Raw genomic sequence first — 13510 nt, 5'->3', positions numbered from 1 at the left:
TCCTGAATCACAATTCTTGTTTTCCAATTATGAGTTTCTCTTTTTGGTAAAAATGCACATGTTAAAATTGTCATTTTATTCAATGTCAAGTAGATGCTCATTTATAGCTATCAAAACGCTTGAAAAAGAGAAGCATATGATTTATTTTGGCTTTGGACAGAATATTCAGTAAACACTTTTTTATTTGCTCATTTGTAAGGATAAAGCAAAGAATAAAACCTAATTTATTATTTTATTAGAAGTCGGTATCAGACTGATGCAGAACTGTGGATTTAAGAAATCTGTAAATCTCTTTAATAAAGGCCTGGGGAATTATTAGCAAGGACAAATGTAAAATGCTTGACAGTTACATTTCTAAAAGAAAAACACAATAATCTCATTAAAGAAATTACTGACAGCGGCTCACAGATGTTAATGGTTGAAGTAACAAAGGACACACAATATCAGAAAGCAGATTATCTTCTTCCTCTTTTAGAATTTTACTATCGATCTAACTTACTGAGCACATCGAAATAACAAATTTCAGTTTTTCACTCAAGAATTCTCTTTCTCAGTAACAATAGGTAATTTAGAATAAAAAATATTTTTATACAATGGCCACTAGAATTTAAGCAGAAAGAATTGTTAAAGTCATTAAAGGAAGAGGTTTGTATAAAAATGATACTGAATTATGCAACATAACAACCATAAGAAAGATTGCCCTGAAAATAAATAATGTTTACATTATGGGATATATACAGATATAGATATAATTATACATGCATTTATATATATATATATTTGTCTTGAAGGCTATTTAGAAAATCATTTAGATATATGTGGTAAATTTATAGCCTCAAGAACTAGAATTTTATTTTTTCTTTTTTTATGCTCACTTCTTATTATTATCTTTAACAAGGAATAAGTGAATTATTCACTTAAATGAAGGTCAAAATCAGCCCAATAAACAAGGAAAATGTGCTTTAACGAAAAAAATAGCAGTTGTGAAATATTACCTATATTATCTCTGAAACAATCTTACTAACAGAGTAGGTGATTGGTTTCTATTTAGGTCTATCTAGTGCTTTTTGAGATATTTTGTGCAATACACCAAATTATGCTCTCTAACCTGCTGTATTACATTATGCTGAATACTACCCATATGGATCAAAATTAAGAAAGACGGTGTGTACACTTAATTCTTTAATCTTTCACCTGAGCCTCTTATTGTCTCAGAGTGCTGAAAGCTGCACACTTCTCTAAGATGTAGTAAATATTCAATTATGTCCATTTTGTACTTGAGAAAATGAAGGCACTTAGAGACTACTGATCGGAATAGTGTTTTCAAATGTGTTAATACGGCTAAGGAATCTGAAGTCCTGGGCAGAGAGTGACTGGGCATACCACCCGACAAAGACCTCAACAGTAAGTATCTGAATCCCAGCACACTGTGGGAATTTAGACAAGCCACTGATTGACATTCTTTCTGAATTTTGCCACATCTAAATTCAAGATCAAATGGTTTGAATTTTAGGCACAACTTCTTTGATGAGGGAGAATATGGAGAAACTTTGGAATACCTTTTCAGGTATAGAAAGTGATATCTTACGCCTTAATGTTGTATTGACTTAAAACATAATGTGCAGATAAAAATTCCGTTCCACATCGTAAGTTGAGAGGTATCTAAGAGAGTTGTCAAACCATACAGTTACTTTTGCCTAGAATCCCTACTTTGCCAAAGTAAAATTTTACTTGAAAGTCTTTATGATTTATAAGTTAAATTTTTTTGTGTAATTTGGAAAATAACAGGATTTTAATTTTTCACATTTTTACCTCCATTCTAAAAAGAACTGATTACAGTATTAAATTATTTAATCTTTGGGTTGTTGGTACAATAAAAGAGAGGTAAAGTACCAAGCCAGAAAAAAAAAAAAAAAAAAAAAAACAGGGAAAGTCTATCCTGGGCACGTGAAGCAGTCTAAATAGCTTATATATTATGTTTAGGAAAAAGTTTTCTTAGAAACATTTTTATATGGGTCTTGTTCCTAATCTTAAATACTTTTAAGGTACCAAAGTTTCTTGCAAACAACCAGAATGGATTTATATGGCCGTTACTGATACATTGAACTGATTTAAGGGTTTGTAAATTTATTTTCTGGGGACCTGAGCCAAAAGAACTCTTATAGGGTCTAACAAGAATCATTCTGTAGCAGAAACTACTCGACAGACATAACTCTTCAATCTCCAGGAGAATTAAAATAAACTTAAGTAAATGTAGCTATTCTCACCCCTGGCTACCTGCAAATGAGAATATAGAGATGACTTACATTCTCCCCAGAACCTTTCTGGTTGGATTAGAAAGGGGCAAAAGATCCCGGAAGACATGAACAACAGTTTGTTTTTCCACACTGCCCAGAAAAGAAGAGGTTACATTATGGACCACCAACTATATGCTTTTATGTATGTTGCCTCCTGTGATTTTTTTAAAGTAGATTTTAGTTTTTAGTTTTAGATTCATAGAAAAATTAAGAAAATAGAATGGAAAGTTTCCATATACCCTGAATCCAGTTACTCTGATCATTAACATCTTACATTAATATGGTACCTTTGTTACAATTATTAAACCAAGATCAACATATTGTTATTAACTAAAGTCCCTACTTTATTCAGTTTCTACCCAATGCCCATTTTCTATTCCAGGATCTTATCCAGGATACCACATTACATTTAGTTGTCATTTTTCCTCTGGCGTCTCTTGGCTATGACAGTATCTCAGTCTTTCCTTGTTGATGATCGTGACAATTTTGAGACGTACTGGTCAGGTATTTTGTAGAATGTCCCTTTCCTGGAATTTTTGTGATGTTTTTCTCATATTAGACTTGGGTGCCTCATCTGATTTCAGTCACAATCCTATTGGGTTGATATCTTGCAAATGAAGAAACTGAAGTGAAGAGAATTGAAGTAAATTAACCATGGCTACACAGCTAGTGAGAAATCTGTGACGCCAAAGCTTGAGTGTGCTTAGCTACACTGCACTGGCTTTATAGCTATTATACTCTTATGTTTAAATATGCCCTATATTTGTTTATTTCATTTATTTCTAAGGGACTTACTTTGTTTTCCCATATGAGAGGTGTCTACAATTGCTTATTTTGCCAAAGAAAAAAAAAAAACAGATAAAGAAAATCTCATGGGAATACAAATTCAGCGTGAGGTTTAAATAAAGAAAAACAGTCAGGTTCACATTTTTTTTCTTGGAAGTTAACATAGTTCACAACCTTCAGCAGACTCCACTGCAGTGTTTTTTCAGGATCAAATTAAAATAGCGTAACTATCTATTTCCCTTTCTTCTGCATGTGATTCCAGGGTAGACGAAACCCCAGGGCCAAACTTTATAGATCAAGTGCTATTTCAGAAGCCAAGCTGCTCCCTTAGGCATCATGGTTTACTTAGAGTACTTAGATGGCCAAAAGGTCAGCTTCTGGGAGGTTAAAACAAACCAACCTAGATGTGTGGTGGTGGGCAAATTTGCTTCATATTGGGTACTACTTTTGCCACCTCTCCTGTTTCTGCCTTCAAATGTCCAGTTACCATAACTATTGATCAGACAATGAGTTATGAATAGAGATTTAAAAAGAAAACAAAACTCATCCTCCAAGGGACCTTTTGTAGGTCATTGCTTTTGTGTAGAAACAGTGTTGGGGACATGATCTACCCGTGGAAACACAATTGGTAGCTACACATGACAACAGAGCTACTTGAAGGGGCTTAGCTTGGGAGCTTTTACAATTCACAGAGACCTAGGTTCCACTCTAAGCCAATTCAATCAGTCTGCAGGACTGTGGCCTTAACCTAAGTATTTCTGTACTGAGAACCACTGACCTATATCCATCCAAAAAGATTCCAAATAACGTTTTATCAAGAGGCATTTAACTAACTGAGGACATGCCAGTTTCTAGGTATATGGGAATGAATAATACAAACATGCCTGCTGTCAAGAAGAGAATAGTCTAGTAGGAGTGGGTAATAGAGCAGTAATCAAACCACAGTCTAATGGGGGAATAATGAAGGCAGCTACAGTATGCTAAGGGAACATTCTTTAGTGAGTATTCTGCAAAACATCAGGGAAACAAATATAGCTAGTTGAACCAATGGTATCATTTTTCTGTAAAATATGAGGAAAGTTACATGACCCCTCTGAGCTTGTTTTTTTTTAGAGACTAATCTACATTATATCTAAGGTTCATTAAACATGTATTTGTAGGAAAATGTTACTGGGTGCTGTTTAACAATGACGGTTGGAGTACTATCAGACACATGGTTAGTTTCAAGTTGAGCAAAGTTTGGTACCTATGTAGTTAACTGACGAACATTCCAGATAAGCAAAACATTCATACATACAGAAATAAACAAATTGGTCATGTTTCCCAGTAACTATTGCTGTGAATTAAAACAACATTTTGCTCACGAATCTGCAATTTGGACAAGGATTGGTATAACAGTTTGTTTCTGCTCTACTCATTATTGGCTAGGAACTGGGGGCTGGAAACTGAGACTATCTCAAGCCCATTCATTCATATGTTGATGTAGATACAGAAACAGCTGGGAAGCTAGAGCAGCCTAGGACTTCTTGGGCATCTCCCTCCGTGTCTAAGTAGCTGCTCCAGAATGGAGGCCCAGAGTTCAAGGTAGCTACCTGTCCCAAGAAAGCCAGGGATAGATATGTCACCTTTTCTTATCCAGACTTGGAAATCATATAATGTTATTTCCACTGACAAACTCTCACACTGGCGTCTGCGTTCCTGATTGGCTGATGGAGCTCCTGATTTGACAAAGGGGCTTGGCTCCTTTGAGTGACCTAGAGCACGAGGAGTGTATTAGTCCATTTTCATACTGCTATGAAGAAATACCAGAGACTGTGTAATTTATAAAGAAAAAGAGGTTTAATGGACTCACAGTTCCATATGGCTGGGGAGGCCTCACAATCATGGTGGAAGGTGCAGGAGGAGTGAAGACACATCTTATGTGATGGCAGGCAAGACAGTGTGTGCAGGGCAACCGCCCTTTATAAAACCATCAGAGCTCATGAGACTTACTATCATGAGAACAGCACAGGAAAACTCGCCCCCATGATTCAATTACCTCCCACTGGGTCCCTCCCACAACATGTGGGAATTACAGGAGTTGCAATTCAAGATGAGATTTGGGTGGGGACACAGCCAACCATATCACGGGGGAACTTGTCCATTAGTTTGGAATTGTGTTCTTCATAAAGACTGAGGCAAGCAAGTGCTGTGAAATAACATCTTTGTCTCTTGGTGTGTGGTGTGTGTGGATATATATATATATATTATATATATACATATTATATATAATATGTTATTTATTATATATATAATATGTATATATATAATATATATATATATCCACACATACACACACACACACATACATATATTTTGAGAATAATACTTTATTTAAAAAAAGTTAAAAAAGAGTCACTAAAGCCAACCTCCATTAAAGGGAAGAGAAACTATAATTCACCTTATTGGCATACCGTAATTGCCGCTAAACAGCAGAACTTTGTATATGATAACATTAGTTTGAATACGGGGTTTCTTTTGACCCTTTAGCTTTATATAATCAATGCTTATAGTAGGTGCAGAAGTCAACCAAAAGACACATGCACACGTATGTTTATTGCGGCACTATTTACAACAGCAAAGACTTGGAACCAACCCAAATGTCCAACAACAATAGACTGGATTAAGAAAATGTGGCACATATACACCATGGAATACTATGCAGCCATAAAAAATGATGAGTTCGTGTCCTTTGTAGGGACATGGATGAAACTGGAAAACATCATTCTCAGTAAACTATCGCAAGGACAAAAAACCAAACACCGCATGTTCTCACTCATAGGTGGGAATTGAACAATGAGAACTCATGGACACAGGAAGGGGAACTTCACACTCCGGGGACTGTTGTGGGGTGGGGGGAGGGGGGAGGGACAGCATTAGGAGATACACCTAATGCTAAATGACGAGTTAATGGGTGCAGGAAATCAACATGGCACATGGATACAAATGTAACAAACCTGCACATTGTGCACATGTACCCTAAAACCCTAAAGTATAATAAAAAAAAAAAAAGAAAAAAAAAAAAAAAAAAAAAAAAAAAACACATCCTCTGAAAAAAAAAAAAAAAAAAAAAAAGTCAATGGGATTTTTGGGGCAGTAAAATTATGTTGATTTTTCCTCTTTTTATTTTGCTGTATTTTCCAAGTTTTATATTACTTTTATGTTGGAAAAATAAACTTTAATAAACCAAAAAAAAAAAAAAAAGAACCAACAAATATAGGTAATCACAGATTCTGTGTCTTCTGAGTGTAGGAAACCAAAGAACCTTGTTGTCTGCTGTGCAGGATTCATATTTGTACCCTGAGTGGACATTGAAAAATCTGTAAAGAATATATGAAACTCGGTTTGAAATGAGTATGTTCCCCTTTAAGTATATTCTTTTGTCTACTCTGCATGGTGCTTTGTCAAAAATGTCTGAATCATTTAACATCTCATTTTTGCATATCCCTATTTCGTTTGATGAAAGTAGATGTGATGTAAGCAATGAAGAAGGAAAAACTTTCCAAGAAATGCACTCCCCTATACTCCCCTGCTCCCAACATATGATTAATCATGTTAGCAATCGAATGTCTTTCCACTCAGGACTCCTGCAGTCTCCATCCAGGGGAAGGAATTGGGTGCTTCCAGAGACTCCCACTGTGCGGCAGAGGCAGCGGCAGTGCTGTGTGCTCAACTGCCCAATTACGTCATGGGACAGCCTAGGGAATGAAGAAATAAGGGTGTCAGGTGACCTGGAGACCAGGTAATCAGTCTAAAGCAAGGGGGGATGGGAGATGGTTGAATAAAGGGGGCAAAAAGATGGGGTGGAGGGAGAAGAGTTTTACAAATAACAACCACTTGAATAATGCAACACATAAGAACCCAGGTCTTCTATCTCTCTATACACAGCTGGATGACTTTTACGTAAAAAAAAATTAATTCAGAAATATATCATGACCCCAAATTGGGTTCTTGCTATTTCATTTTAAAGACTGGAAATCCAATGAGTTAGATATCTTTTTTGCCTACAATTTCCCTGTATCCTAGAATCAAATAATTAATGATTAATAATGATGAATATGCTCAATAATTCATTTAGTAAGTGATATGGAGTCCTTAAAGCTATATGGAGTCCTTAAAGTATAAGGTTCTGGGGACATGAAGATGATTACAATTTAGCTTTTGGCTTTGGGGAGAGACAGACAAATATATAAATGTTAGCACAATGTGATGAATGCTGTAATAGACGCACAAACAATATTAGGCAAGACAGATGCACATCGACGCTATTGGAGAAGGCTGTTCAGAGGTGGACTGGATTGCAGAGGATAGAGCAGGTGTCCTCTGCAAGAAAAAAATTCCAAAATGGAGGGATCAATGTGTGGAAGGGTGCAGAGAATGTACGTGGTGCATTTAATACTGTAGTTCAGGGTTTCTGGAACTAAAAGTGTGTGGCACGGGAGATAGGCTTGTACAAGTGTCCAGGCTAAGAACTTTGCATTCTGTGTTTGGAGTGTCGGTCATAATATTCCCTAGTTCTCATTGTTTATAATAACTCATTAGACACACAGCATAAATCTAAAATTTATCTTTTCAATGTCTTAGTTTTCTCATCTGCAAAATGGGGATGATCATTTTAATTTTCAGTCCTACTTACTGCCAATGCCTAATTCAAAATTTCATTACTGCCTACCTATTCTATTGTAATAATCTCCAGACTTGCTACCCGGACTTCAAGCTTTTCCTTTATTTAAAGAACTCTCATGTCATTACCAGATTAGAAACAGAAACATAACAAATAATTTAAAAAATACATTATCATCTATCTTCAGTACCTCTCCATTTCCCAAAGAATAAAGTCCAAACTTTCTAAAAAGGTAGATAAGACTTTCCACTAACTATTCCAATCTTATTTTAACTTAATTTATAATGTCAATTTTTATTTTAGATTCGGGGGTACATATGTAGGTTTCTTTACATGGGCATATTATATGATGCTGAGGTTTAGGATACAAATGATCCCGTCACCCAGGCAGTGAGCATAGTGTCCAACCTTTGCCTCCTTTCAACCCTTGCCTCCCTCCTATTCTCCCTGCTCTAGTTGTCCCCAGTGTCTGTTGTTGCCATCTTTATTTCCATGAGTATACAATGTTTAGCTCCCACTTATAAGTGAGAACATGTGGTATTTGATTTTCTGGTCCTGCATTAATTTGCTTAGGGCAATGGCCTGCAGCTGCATGCATATTGCTGCAAAGGACATGATTTTGTTCTTTTTCATGGCTGCATAATATTACATGGTATATATGTACCACATTTTCTTTATCCAATCCACCATTGATGGGCATCATTGATTCCATGTCTTTGCTATTGTGAATATTGCTGCAATGAACATATGAGTGCATGTCTTTTTGGTAGAACAATTTATTTCCTTTTGAATATATACCCAGTAATGGAATTGCTGAGTCAAATGGTAGTTCTGTTTTAAGTTCCTTGAGAAATCTCCACATTGCTTTCCACAGTGGCTCAACTGATTTGCACTCCCACCAACAGCGTATAAGTCTTCCCTTCTCCCTGAAGCCTTGCCAACATCTTGTTTTTTGACTTTTAATGGTGGCCATTCTGACTGCTGTGAGATGGTATCTTATTGTGGTTTTGATTTGCCTTTCTCTGATGTTAATGATGTTGAGGTTTTCCTCATGTTATTGGCTGCTTGTATGCCTTCTTTTGAGAAATGTCTGCTTATGTCTTTTGCCTACTTTTTAATGGGGTTGTCTTTCTTTTTGCTTTCTGAATTAAGCTCCTTATAGATTTTGGATATTAGACTTTCGTCAGATGCATAGTTTGCAAATGTTTTCTCCCATTCTGTAGGTTGTACATTTATTTTGTTGGTAATTTCTTTTGCTGTGCAGCGGTTCTTTAGTTTAATTGGGTCCCACTTGTCAATTTTTGTTTTTCCAACCTTATTTTATTTATATTCAAATACATCCCACACTCCTGCTTTGTTGGGCTTTCTGATCTATTATATTCTTTGGCTGATATGGTCCTTCCATTTTCGATATCTCTTCTCTGACAACATCTCCTTACCTAGTTTTCAAGGTCCAGCAAAATGCTTCCTCTTACAATCAGAAATAATATCTCCAGGCTCTGAATTGTTAAGGGGCCATCGTATGATCAAAGGACCTCAGCCAAAACTCTTCAGTCTGCTATTGCCAGTTGGGAAATTTTAGGAGGACGTTTACTTCTCTAAACACCAATTTTCTAATTCATAAATAGGTAAAATAATGGAAAAAATATGTACTTCATTGGGTAATTGCATAATTGAGAGAAAACAGAAAAAAAAACTTTTGTAAACTCTGCAAGTATATGTTATTGTGAGTGATAGTGTAGAGCTTTCAAAAGCAAAATGAGAAGTAAAACAACTACAAGCAGAGTTGGCATATGGCCCACAAGGTCATCTACCCATTGTGTGATTATGGACAACTTCCTAAATCAAACTTTAATGAGTGTTTCTATAGAATTGGGGATAACATTAACAATCTCTACATCACGGCATTGTGAGGCGGTTCAATGAGATGATATATGTGAAAGCAATCTGAAAAGTATAGTAGTCTGTGGCTATGCAAATATTGATTATTACTATTTATTTCTTAAATCACCATGTCCACTCTCTATCCTATTAGAGTTATTTATGTACACGTCTTATAACACATAGGAAATTGTAAGAAATTTTAGGATGAGATTTTAATCATGTTTATTCCCCCAAAGAATAAGTAAGTGAAGTTCCGAAGATCAGTGTCTTTCTTATCAAAGCAACACGGCTTGTGTTTTATGGCAGAGCAGTCTGTGCTCGCAGGGCAGGGCTGTGTTCTGTGATCACAGATGCCTTCTCTGCCTGGGCGTTGTTACCTACGGGGTAGCGTGGGTGGAAGACTCACTTATCTCTTACATATATTTTAGTCCCAAACATCTGAATCATTAGAGGAAAATTCCTTTACTGTTGCTCATCCTTATCAGTGGAGTTCTTCCTCAGATTTTTATAATCACAATTTCCCACGTTGCTATAGTTGCAACCCTCATCTTCATGCAATGTTCCCTCTCCAGTATCTAACCCAACAATGCACCAGTATTTCCTTTTACATTATAACTTACTGGAAAAATTCAATTTTCACATCTGTCTGGTGGACTTTGACTGATACTTTGCTCTGTACGTCGATATTACTGGGAATTCCATGCATGTAAAACTGAATAGTGCAGAATGAAAACCAAATGTTAAACTTTAGCTGTAACACACGGAGCTTCTTTTTCTATTACACAATTATTTTTAGAAGCTATTTCTATCACTCAACACTTATTTTTGCGTGAACTACATGAGCCCTTATTACTTATAAGGCTGTGCTTCTGAGTCATCCCTAATCGATTAATGTTATATACTGATTGGACAATTGGTTTTAGTTTTTTTCTCATTAAATGTTGCCCATTTCTAAGACTTACAAATTAATGGCAAGCCTAGCACTGGAATCTAATCTAAATACCCCTTTTTAATTTGAAAAATAAGAAATATGTGTCAAGAAAAACTGTAATGTGTTTGTACAAAACTGGTGTCATTACAACTAATAACCTTAAAAAATCTGTTGGTGATTTATGTTGCAGAAGTTGTAATAAGCGCTGGGGGGCAGTAATTTTGCTTCTCATGTCCCAGCAGAAGTGAGGTACCTGGGAACAGACATTTACAAGTGGATAAACTTTTGGTGATTTTTTTTTTTTTTTTTGGTGATTTTTTTTAACAAGGCAAATCAATTGCTTTTTAACTTTTAAGTGATTGTTACTGTTTAACATTATAGTTATTTGCAAAATACTAAAACAAGACTTGCTCCTATTTGACAATATCCACTAAACAGGATGTACTGAATTATTTTTTATTTTATTGTTATTATACTTTAAGTTTTAGGGTACATGTGCACAACGTGCAGGTTTGTTACATATGTATACATGTGCCATTTTGGTGTGCTTTTGAGCATAGGCTTCAAATGTGGGCAAAATCAGAGCAGGAGTAGGACAGGGAGAAATTAACATGGGCTGAGCACTTATTATAATACATGTGCCAAGGGATTCTCTCACATTATTTCATTTATCTTCTGAATAAGCCTGTGAGGCAGACTGGATTCTTCCACTTTACAGATGAATACATGGAGACTCAGATTTTAGACTTGTCAGACTCCAAAGCCCAAGCTCTTTCTACTTCACGAAATGGATGGAGCCCATGAATTTTTCCCCACACAAGTTTGAATCAAAGAAAACTCTCACCATAAAAGAAACTTTGTGTAGTTTTGCCAATGTTTCCAGTCTTGACCACACATAATAATGACTTGAATTTGGTGAAACCAAGATCTCTCTAATGACATTGTAATATACAGACACAGTATGTTAGGTGAAAATATTAGTCTATTGCCCTGATTTCTAAAATCATTGGATTAATAGTCATTATTCCCAAGAAAAATTGTATTCCCTTTATCACCAAATGCAGACTGACAAATTACATTCATAAAGTGGGTATTAAATGGAAGCTTGTGGCCTAGGGAGTGCAAAGAGGATGCGATTAGAAATTGAAGCTGGATATGGGAGGTAAGGGGTGGAGAGTGCAAGAAGGACAAACCACTACAAATAGAAAAGTTCAGGAGGAATTTTGATTGTTACTTCCACTAGCTTTTTACAGATGAAGATACTAAGGGCAGAATTTTGCAGCTGACTCAGTTTTCACTGGACTGCAGGGTTGGGTTTGGAATTCAGACTCCCATCCTTGAGAAAGAAAGCCCACATTTGTTGATTTGTACCATCTTACAATGTAATGTTAGCAGAAAGTTCTCGTTGTACAGTGTCTGTGGGTTTAAGGCCTGAATAGATCTTAGGGATTTGAAGTTATTGTGACAATGATAGCCCTAGATTAAATTAGTCTGATCCTGTGTGGAGACTCAGATTTCTGTAGGCACTGAAAATGACACTACTATTACTACTGCTACTAATACCACTATTACCATTTCTTGTAGGTAATATATAGTTCATTGGAATTTATGAAGTGTTTTCTTATCCATTTGACCTTTATAATAGCCCTCTGTAGAATTATACTAGAAGGTAACATCCATGAAATGACCATGAAATAATGTTTTAGTACTAATAAAATTTCAAGTTGACGTCCTTGCTTCTCAATTCTTGATATCTTTTTCAGCATCTAACAACTAATTCAACGTTTTCTTATCTACAGAATGAAGATACTAATATCTTCCCTGTCTATCTTTAGAACCATTGATGAAATCAAATGAAACACTATTGAAACACTATTTAAAAAATGTTCAGGAAACTGCAAATTTTTATTTTGTTACTATTGTTGGGATGCACTCATTTCACAAAAGCTCCCTGAAGGAAGATACGTACATCTAGCCTGTCTAGAGAGGGAGCAAAATATAGTGATTAGAACAGAGACTCTGGAGATAGGCTGCATCAGTATAATTACTAGCTCTGTCAGCTACTAGCTGTGTGGTGTTGGGCAAATCACCTAACCTCTCTGTGTTTTAGTTTCCTCGTTGCAAATTAGAAATCATAGAATTCATGTAGGATTCATGAATTCATGTAAGGATTGAATGTGTTAATACACGTAAAATACTTTGAATAGTCTTTGGCATATACTGAGTGCTGTATAAGTATTGACTCTTTCTATCAGCTATATGGTCTTCAGTATGGTCTTGTACTTTGTAGATGATCAATATATTTTGTTGAATATATAAATAAAGTAATAAATATACAGCAGGTAGGCTAGCTGACATTCTAGAATTATAGAAAAGAGATAAAAACTGTAGAAACAATTTGCCTCACATTTAGTAAAATAATGATGCTCATAGTGATGACTTTGAGACATCCAGAAAAGTTAAAAATAAGCTCAGAAGGCTGTGAGCCAGACAGATAAATGCAAGATTTTCCACTATGATGTCGACATCAGTTACAAAGTACTCTTGCAAGTATGACAATAAATCAGTGATGTACATTATAATCACTCCAATATATAGAGAAGAAGACCTAATACTCAAGGATGTTCATTGGCCTGAGGTCACTTGGTATTGTGTAGATACGGGAATCCAGATTTTCAGAATCAGGTGCGTTTCCCACCACCTTTGACTCCTTTCAAAGCTGAGCCTTTACCTGTCAGAAACAATACTGTGAAACCACATCACGAAATCATTTCCACCTTTTTTTTTTTTTTTTTTTTTTTCAGTTTTCAGACTTCTCTTTGTCCTTCTAACCAAGAGAAAAAATGGTGAGAAGTGGGAGTGGAAAAGAGAACAAGCATTCAGTGAGCACCTTATTGGGATCAGGCACCTCCTATGGCACCTGATATACTCTTTTCTGGAATCCTGTAG

This window comes from Hylobates moloch, unplaced genomic scaffold, assembly GCF_009828535.3.
Source record: "Hylobates moloch isolate HMO894 unplaced genomic scaffold, HMol_V3 SCAFFOLD_14, whole genome shotgun sequence".
Lineage (NCBI taxonomy): Eukaryota > Metazoa > Chordata > Mammalia > Primates > Hylobatidae > Hylobates > Hylobates moloch.
The sequence above is the reverse complement of the archived record's forward strand: the minus strand, read 5'-3'. Positions refer to the sequence as shown.